Raw genomic sequence first — 10,037 nt, forward strand, 5'->3', positions numbered from 1 at the left:
TGTCCTGGAATTCACTCTGTAGACCAGGCTGGCCTTGAACTCACAGAGATCTGCCTGCCTCTGCCTCCCGAGTGCTGGAATTAAAGGCATGCGCCACCAACGCCCGGCATCCTTTTCCTTTTCTTGCTCCTCATTTTTTCTCTTCTCTTCTTTATTCTCTCGGCCTGGCAGACCCGCCTCTTCTCCTCCTGCCTTGCAATGTATTGGCCATTCAGCTCTTTATTAGACCAACCAGGTGTTTTAGACAGGCAAAGCACCACAGCCTCACAGTATTAAGCAAATGCAACACATCCTTGTATCATTAAGCAAATATTCCACAGCATAAACAAGTTAAGACATCTTCAACTAATATTCCACAACACACCAGCATTAGCCTGCACCTACATCCCCACAAACACACATACACATAATTAAAATTATTTTTTAAATGGCAAGTGTGGTGGCTTGAAAGAAAATGGACCCCAAAGGGAGCGGCACTATTGGGAGGTGAGGCCTTGTTGGAGTGGGTGTGGTCTTGTTGGAGGAAGTGTGTCACTGTGGGGGAAGGCTTTGGGGTATTATATATGGTGAAGATAGTGCCCAGTGTCTCAGACCACTTCCTGTTGCCTTCTGATCAAAATGTAGCCAGCGCCATGTCTGCCTGCATGCCATGTGGAGCTACGATGATAATGGACTGAACCTCTGAAAATGGAAGCCACCCCATTAAGCATTTTCCTTTGTAAGAGTTGCTGAGATCATGTTGTCTCTTCACAGCAATACAATCCATAACTAAGACAGTAAGTTGTCTGTTTTCCTTATGTGTTTATGTGTGGTGTGTGTGTGTGTGTGTGTGTGTGTGTGTGTGTGTGTGTAGAACGGCTTTAGAGCAAAGGCTACTTTGAGTCCATGGTGTGTCTAGGCTCAAGGCTGATGCTGGGATTCTTCCTGGATTGCCGTCCACCTTATTCATTGAGGAGAGTACCTCGAGCTTGCTGATTGACTAGTCCGGCTCGCCAGCTCACCCCAGCCATCTCCACTGCACTCCCACAGCATTCATTTGGATTCTTGGGATCTGAAGTCAGTCTTCATGCTTTTGGGAAAGCTGCTTTTCCCACAGGGTCATTTCTACAGCGCAGTAATAGCTATCCTTGACTTTCTCTTTTTCCTCAGTTCTAGGGTACCAGGATCTCATATATGCTAGGCAAGTGCTCTATGCAGAACTATAGTCCCCGCCTTCTTGTTATTTTTAGTTTCTGATTTTGAAACTAGATGTCACTAAATTGGCCAAGCTGGCCTTAAATTCACAGGTAGACCTTGAATTTGTAGTTCTCCTGCCTCGGCTGCCTAAGTTACACCTGAGCTAACAGATCAGGTGGTTTTTTTTTTTTTGTTTTGTTTTGTTTGGGATTTTTTTTTTTGTTTTTATTTCAGTAGGGTCTCATTCTGTAACGCAGGCTGGCCTATAATTGTGTCAATGCTCCTGCCCCAGACACCCAAGTGCTAAGACTCAGGACTCAGGATTAAGAGGTCAAGACCACCATGGCCTACACAAGAGTGAAGACTAACAGAGCTCATGACTTTGATCCTAGGACTTGAGGATCACACACCTTTAATCCCAGCATTAGGGAGGTATGTAAGACAGGAGCAAGATTATATACATGAGCCACCATTGCAGGGTTAACTTTTTGAGGATCTCATGAAGCCAGGACATTTAGTGGAAGGTGATGAAGTCCTCATCCTCCTGCAGGCATGTCCTAAGTGCAGGGATTACAGACGGGAGGCACTCTGACTTCTTTGAATCTTGACTGCCTGTTATTGGCCTTTCCTTGTAATGGGTTCTACCCTATCCCAACACTGTCCCTGCTGCCTGATGTTGTCCATATCCCTGAGAGGACTGTGTGTACATGTCGCACGTGTTTTGTCTTCTTTAACAGGGAAAATTAAAGCATAAAGTTGTGTGACTCCCCTGCAGGCTTTACAACAGGCAGGGAAAAAAATAATAGATGAAGAGACAAAAATGGAACTCAGAGGTAGGTGGATATCTAAGTTCGAGGCCAGCCTAGTCTACAAAGTCAGTTCCAGGACAGCCAGGGCTACACAGAGAAACCCTGTCTTGTAACAGGCGCTGGACCAAGACTCTTAGAGTCTTGCCCAGGTCGTTTTACTTTAATCATATGTAAGCAAGCACAGCACAAGTTTGGAAAAAGATATTCAGATAACAATTAACTCAGCCCCAAGTGCACACTTTAAGACAGGTCTACACTGAAATTCTTTACTAAGTACATCAGACTTCTTTCACAAGAATGGCTACTGCTGTTCCCAAGATTTAGGGTCTAGGGAGCTTGACTGAGGTAAACAATGCCTGTGGTGTCAGGGTTGGCCCGGCCCTAACGTAACATAGATGTGGCTTATGCTGTTGTAAAGCACAAGTGGCCTCACTCTGAGAGTGGGTTTCGTGGTGTAAAAGCAGTGCTCACGACTCAGGGGAAAGGTCCTAGGTAAGTAGAAACAAATTCTGGGAAATACGAGCAGAGCCTGTCTCATCAGACAGCAAAGGATCACCAGGTGCTAGAACTACATCATTCCAGAAAGAGCAGCTACGCACCTGATTCCATTAGAGGCAAGTTGTGTTTTACCTTCCCGACTCCTCCAGTGCTTCTCCGTGTGCACAAGGCTTTTTGCCCTTTACATAAAGTCAGAGTTGATTGTGGTGAAAGACCTGAAGTTATCAGGCTTCAGGCTGAATACCCTGGTGACGTCCCGAGCTCAATAACCAGACAGTAGGATGCAAACCGCAAGAGGTTTATTGTTTACACAGGCGTCTGTGGGCGATTCAGCAGCCTTAGCTAACTGAACACGCCAGCCCTAGGACAGCTTTCTTTTTATATGCATACTTTTGGCAAGCAAAGTAATAGAGGTATTGTAAGGAGTGGAGCTACTACAGGTGCAGATCTGGGCAAGCAATAGGGGATTGTCAGAAGCGCGGGCATAAGTCATCCTCCCTGGAGAAACCACAAGGTCAGATGTACACTTATCTCTACAGCCTGCCGGTTTCCTTCGTTAGCACTCTGGACCCGATTCTTTCTAATCAGACCTTATTCCCTGCCTAGGGGAAGGGACCTTGGGGAATTTTCCACTGAGGCAACCTTCTGAGTCTCAAAAGGGGGGGGGTGTATTGAGGTTTTTCAGTGTGTGAATGTTTGTACTCGTATGTGGAAGCCAGAAGTCAGCCTCAGGTGTTGCTCCTAAGGAACTGTCCACCTTGGTTTTTTTGAGACAGGGTCTCTCATTCAGCCTGAAACTTGCTGTTGTGGTAAAACTGGCTGGCCACTGAGCCCAGGGATCTCCTAGGGATGGGATTATAAGCACTTGTCACCATGCCTGGCTTTGTTGTTTTTTCGAAGGGTTTCTCTGTGGCTTTGGAGGCTGTCCTAGAACTAGCTCTTGTAGACCAGGTTGGTCTCAAACTCACAGAGATCCTCCTGCCTCTGCCTCCCGAGTGCTGGGATTAATGGCATGCACCACCACTGCCTGCCATCATGCCTGGCTTTTTACATGGGTTCTAGTTTCTCACTCTAACATGGCAAGCATTTTGCCTACTCAGCTATCCCCTGAGCCTCAAGTTAGTTTGTTTTTCGAGACAGGGTTTCTCTGTATGGTTTGGAGGCTGTCCTGGAACTCGCTCTGTAGACCAGGCTGGCCTCGAACTCAGAGATCCGCCTGCCTCTGCCTCCCGAGTGCTGGGATTAAAGGCGTGCGCCACCAATGCCCGGTGCCTCAAGTTAGTTTTAAAAGAAAGTTCTTATTTGCAAAGGCATTTAATCATCTGGTGGGAAATAAAGGTGAAACTAAGCATTAGGACAGATATTGGGATTGTCTTCTCCCTCGAGTTCATTGGTTGTTTTATTCACTAGTTTTTAATTTAGAGAAATGTCTAGACCTTTGCATAGACAGGGTTGTAAGGGCAGGCCAACAGATGTGGTCAAGATGCATAGGTGTTTATTTTTCCATGTACCACGAGATTCAGGGGAAAATAGCTCAGCTGGGTACTACCTTCACCACGTTGTCGGTAAGGTGAGCACACACTCAGCCCTCCACTCCTTCGGTCTGCACATTCGTGTTCTCATGCCTCGCAGACAGGTTCCTGCCCTCCAGGGTGTCACGCTTGATATTCTAGGTGAAGAAAAAACAAAACAAAACAAAAGTAGAGCGCACAGCTTTTCCCAAGGCTTTGCTTAGAAGGCCATAGTCCTTCTTAGGGGTTTGCAGCTGCTTCTCATTCTCTTCAACTGGGAAGCAGAGCTCCCAGCTAAGGAGCTGAGTATTCTCCAGGCAGCCCATTGCCATCCAGAAATAAGGGCTCTGTTGGGAAGGCAGAGGAGAAACGGAGGCACAGGCAGCTGTTCCCTGCTCTACACTGAGGCTGAAGGGGAGGAAAGAAACAGTAGGTTTGAGCACTGTTCAGAACAACAAGGAACCCAGCTAGTGGAGAGATGCAATGGGAATTGTTAGAGGACCTTTCTGCTTACACCCTGGTGGCGTGCAAGTATGAGGGAAGGGGAGAGTTAGCTTTTGTGACAGTCTACTATTATACATCTATAAGAACCATGGAATCACCAAATGGCACTGAACAGATTATTTAATTGTAACTCCTTAATTTTTTTGTTTCTTTTTGTTTTGTTTTTTTTGTTTTGTTTTAAAGACAGGGTTTCTCTGTGTAACAGTCCTGGTTGTCCTGGAACTCGCTCTGTAGACCAGGCTGGTCTTGAACTCATCTGCCTCTGAGTACTGGGACTGAAGGTATGTGCCACCATACCCGGCTTAACTCTTTAATTCAATTGTTCCCAGAGTTAAGAATTCTTCAAAGTAAAGAAAGCAATGGCTGTGAAGGCTGCCATCAGTACAGTATTGCTCTTTTGCTCATGGATGAAGACATTTTCACCACCACAACAGTGGCTTCCGGCTGTAGGTCCCTTCAGTGCAGGAAGACAGCAGGTGAGGATGATGTTTGCAATGTACCTATGTTGAGGGGACCAAGAAACACTCGTCTCCCTGCAGTGGATGTTCTCTGTGACTCGCCCCTCATGCTGCAGTAGCCACAGAAGAATCGGGAGCCTCTGCTATCTCATCTCCCATAGGAAAGAGACTCCCCCAGAGCCCTACCAGGAGATGAATGTCTTTTTCTTCATTTGTTGAGACAGGGTCTCACTGTAGGCCAGGCTGGCATCGAGTTCAGTAATCCTCCTGCCTCAGCTTACTGTACCACCACAGCAGCAAATGTCTTTTCTTTTTAGCACTTTCTAGGTCCTTTATACTTAGGGTGGCTAGCCTGGTCTATATAGCAAGTTCCAAGCCAGCCAATGCTACATAGTAAGATCCTGTCTCTAAATAAATACTTTAAATATATAATAGAATATACCCTAATTATAGTACTAAGAAAATTATCTAATCATCTTCATATATAATATATATAAAGAAATTTTATGTGTGTGACAGTCTCTCACTCACTTTTCAGCTCAGGTTGGCCATAAACTCATAGCAATCCTTCTGCCTCAGCCTCCCAAGTGCAGGGATTGAAAGTAGGAGTACAAAGATAATCATTCAGGGCAGTATTATTGGTGACAAAAGAGTATGGGAAAAAAATATGGAAAACTTATATGTCCATCAGTAGATTATTAACATGACACACAATAAAATATTCAGGTTATACAACTACAAATATTTCTATGTAATTGATTACAAGTATCTCCAATATATGTTTTAAGAGCTCTCTCTCACAGGCTGGCCTACAGTGAGAGGGATTAAAGACATATGCCACCTCATTCAACATATGCTTTATAGTATATTATCTTTTGTATGAAGTGGGAAAATAGATTCATGGAAACTTCCATTTTCATAGGGACACTGACTGGCAGAGCTTGAAGTAACTAATATGTGGTTATTGATTGGGGTGGGGTGGGTATGAAGGGGATGGATGGGAACAAGATGCAGGGAAGGGGGAAGTCAGGGCAGTGTGAGCTCATGAACTCTTAAGACAAAAACATGTCAGCCAGGAAGTGTTTGTTCAGCGGCAAGTGGTACCGAATGCCTTACTTAGGCAAAAGTGGTGGCTGTGACTTCCACAAGAGCCACTTCAGTGGTTGATAGCAAGAAAGGCTGATTAGAGTAAAAGAAAAATAAAAGAAGCAAAGAAGTAAACTTTGAATTTGAGGTTTTGCAGGAGTGGAGGAGAGTTGTTCAGAAAAATGGAGGCAAGCCAGAGAGGGAAATGAGATCGAGAGGGCTTTGAGATGGGTGGACCTAAGGGAGTGAGCAGGAAGAGAGAACATGACAATACAGTGATGGAGGAGAGATGACCATAAGTACAAGTTGGTGAGAAAGACACAAATAGATCTGGCCATAACTGGGAGCCCTCTCCATTCTGTCTCCACTTGAGAGCATGAAAAGTGCAAGTGGCCTAAGGAATGCTACTTCTCCTTTTACTTGGGGCCTTGTGTCTTCAAACAGAGTCCAATGTATCCCGGGTTAGTGTTGTGGAATGTTTAACTATGTAAAGGTGTGTTACATTTGTTTATGCTGCATTTGTTTAACTATGTAAAGATGTGTTGCTGTTTCACCTTGCCTACCTAAGGCACCTGATTGGTCTAATAAAAAGCTGAATGGCCAGTAACTAAGCAGGAGAGGAATAGGTAGGGCTGGCAGGCAGAGAGAATAAATAGAAGGAACAAAGAGAACAAGAGGAAGAAGAACCAGAGGAGAGAAAAAAGAAGAAATAGAGGGAGATACCCAGGGCCAGCCAGCCACACACAGAAGCAGCAGGAAAAGTAGGATACAAAGAAAGACAAACTCTAAGGCAAAGTGTAGATGAAGAGAAACAGGTTAAGTTATAAGAGCTAACAAGAAAAGAACTAAGCTAGGCTGAGCATTCATAACTAATAAGTCTCTGTGTCGTGATTTGGGAGCTGGTTGGTGATCCCAAAGAGAAGGCCTGGTACAGGTTAGTCTCATACTCAAAGGACCTATGGAGCCCAGGATGAACTTTAACGCCAGGTTCTCTGCCTTCCACTCCACAAACTGCTGGGATTACAGGCATTGGCCACCATGCCCTGCCCGGACTATTTTGAAATGGGGCAGGGGAGGCGGGTTGCTAAAAGGGATGGGGAGGATAATTCTCTAAACTTGGGCAATACAGCAACACGGGAACTCCTTTTCGTTTCCTACTTCAGAACTGAGATGCTGTTAGGTTTTATCCAGTGCTTTAGGGAAGCTGGGGTACTCCCACGATAATGCCCTGTACATGGGTTTTACATAAGTAAAACAATAGGCAAGCATTGAGTGGGCTACATCCCTAGCAGGATTCTGTGTATAAAGAAAAGCCTACCCTAAAATTTACAAAGGCAAAGTAGAAGAGTGAAAAAGACAGTTCTGAAAAACTTGTGCAGGAGGAATTACCTAGTCAGCTTTAAACTGATAGTTTTTAGTATTGTGACAGTATACTTGGAAGGAGGAAAAGCACATAGATAAATGAAACAGAAGACCTAGGTGAAGATTGATAGTTGACAAGTAGGCAAAAGCTATCCAGTGAAGGAAGAGTAACTGTTGCAAATGCTAGCGTATTGTATTGTCGATGGACAAACTGTAGGAATTAGCTAGCCAGCCAGTCTAGCTGAATTGGCAAGTTCCAGGTTCATGGAGACCCTGTCCATGAGATGGGTCAGGGTAAAGGCAATTGCCTCCATGGCAAACAACCTGAGTTTGTTTATGTAAGCCCTGGCTGTCCTGGAACTCCTCTGTAGACCATGCTGGCCTCAAACTGAGAGATCCAACCTGCCTCTGCCTCCCAAGTGCTGGGATCAAAGGCGTGTGCCACCATGCCTGGCTGATAAAATTTTAATAAATTTTTAAATGTGGAAAGCAATTGAAAAAGATACCTGATGGTGAACTCTGATCCCTACATGCTGGTTCATGTGTGTGTGCACACAATCACACATAGCACACAAATACAAAAGCACACATATAGTGTAAATGGGGGAGAAGCCAGGCAGGGAGCCTCAAATGGATCATAGACTTCAACATAAAACTACAAAATTAGATGCCGAAACAATCTTCATGACATAGTGTTAGTTCTTAGATAAGATGAAAGATTACCCATCTGATGACATATGGACAAATGAGACTTCAGAAAAGGTGGTTTCCCCCACATATACACTGGGTACAAAAAGCCAGATGTCCAATCTAAGAATGGCTCTGCCATTTCTCACACTTTAAGGCTCACAGTCCTCAATCCGCACAAAAACTGGTCATAAATTCATATGCAGCCCAATGAAGACAGCAGGTTTTTTTGTTTTGTTTTGCCAGTTAAAACCCGGAAAGAAACACAGGTGGCGGTGGCACAGTCCTTAATTCCAAAGGCAGGCAGGCCTGGAGTTTGACCTCCAGGACAGCCAAGGCTACACAGAAGCTGTCTCAAAAAAACGTCCAATGTCTTTCACTAGATGGACTTTCACTAGATGGACAAATACTTTTAAGACCGAAGATCCACCTTGCTCAGAAGTGAGTAAAAACAATCTGCAACAATCTGATCAAGTGTATTATGCTGAGTGAAAATCAGTCAAGCTCAAAAGGTCACAGGCTCCATTATGTAACAATTGTGACATGACATTCTAAAGATGTCTAAACAAATGGGAGGATGCCAGAGGTTAGAGACAAGGAAGACAGAGGACCTAGGTAGATGTGACTATAAATACAACATATAGCAGGAAAAAGATCGTGACATTTAGTTCTATGGAGTCACACAAATGTACATGTGGAAAACTACATAGAGCTACACACACACACACACACACACACACACACACACACACACACACACACACACACACACGAGCGGGTAACACACAAAAATGAAGCCAAGGGATGAAGGCTGCCCTGAAATCTTTCCCCAGGTGCTTCTCTTGCACCACGAAATTGAGAACCACAAGTGGGAAAATTAAGCTCTTGGAATTGATGGATTAATGTGAATACACACCCTTCTCCAATGGGCCAGACAGCAAGTTTAGTCAATGAACTTGGTTCTCAATCTGTGGGTCTGGACCCCTTAGTAAGAGTTGGACTATTTCACATGGGATTGCTCATCAGACAGCCTGCATAACAAATATTCACAATTCATAGCAGCAAAAACTAAGTAGCAAAGTAATTTTATGGCTGGGGGGGGGGTCACCACATGAACTGTCAGAGGGTCACATTAGGAAGGTTGAGAGCCACTGCCCTAAATGAACCTCCAGCACTTAAAGACCCTCAGGTACCTGGGATGAGTAGTACTTTAGCCAGGGTAAAGTGTCACAGTAGTCCTGTCACATGCCCACATTAAGATCCCTTAAAAGGGAGAACTGGGGATGTAGCTTGGTCCCCCAGAAGACAGTACTCATCTACTAGTTGTTTCCGCTTTGGGACAATAGCTGGGAACTGTCACACAAACTATATGCATCCTCACTTCAGACCTGAGAATTTCACAATCAGAATCACTTGTTACATGGCAAATTAACCTGTCAGACATTTGGAAACATTCTGACCAAGAAAACATGGTTCAAACTTGTAACATCAGGCAGGGCCTCTAACAATTGGACTAGAGTGGCAGACTTAACTATCATCCGTTAGATTAATACACCTGACTTTTTACCCAATTCATCCTTGCACTATTCAGCTACCTTCCCTATCAGATATTTCAAAGACACTCACATTGGTGACATGTGCCTTTAATTCTAGCACTTGGGAAGGGATCTCTGGAGTTCTAGACCAGCCTGGTCTACAACAGAGCTAGTTCTTAAAAAGCCTTTCCTGTCTCAAAAAACAAAAGTAAAAGATGCTTAATAGGACATCATTAATCCCAGCATTTTTGAGTTAGAAACCCTGTCTCAAAAAAAAAAAAAAAAAGCCTAACAGTACAAAACATACAAATACATGCAATCCTTCCATTCCACTGCTTTATCAAATACACAGGGCAGTCATTCTGTCTCCAAGGCATTTTAAGAAATGGACAACCAAATGACACATTACAA

General features: G+C 44.3%; 1 long non-coding RNA gene across 1 annotated transcript; it reads left to right on the forward strand.

Moving 5' to 3' along the window:
* The first annotated feature begins 726 nt into the window (after positions 1-726).
* Positions 727-8,443, forward strand: LOC110342839. The gene is made up of 3 exons (XR_002385002.2): positions 727-776; positions 4,828-4,974; positions 8,338-8,443. It is a non-coding gene; the product is annotated as an uncharacterized LOC110342839 (long non-coding RNA).
* The last annotated feature ends 1,594 nt before the right edge of the window (positions 8,444-10,037 follow it).

The sequence above is a fragment of the Mesocricetus auratus genome, unplaced genomic scaffold (genome assembly GCF_017639785.1).
Source record: "Mesocricetus auratus isolate SY011 unplaced genomic scaffold, BCM_Maur_2.0 Super-Scaffold_100033, whole genome shotgun sequence".
NCBI classification, from domain to species: domain Eukaryota; kingdom Metazoa; phylum Chordata; class Mammalia; order Rodentia; family Cricetidae; genus Mesocricetus; species Mesocricetus auratus.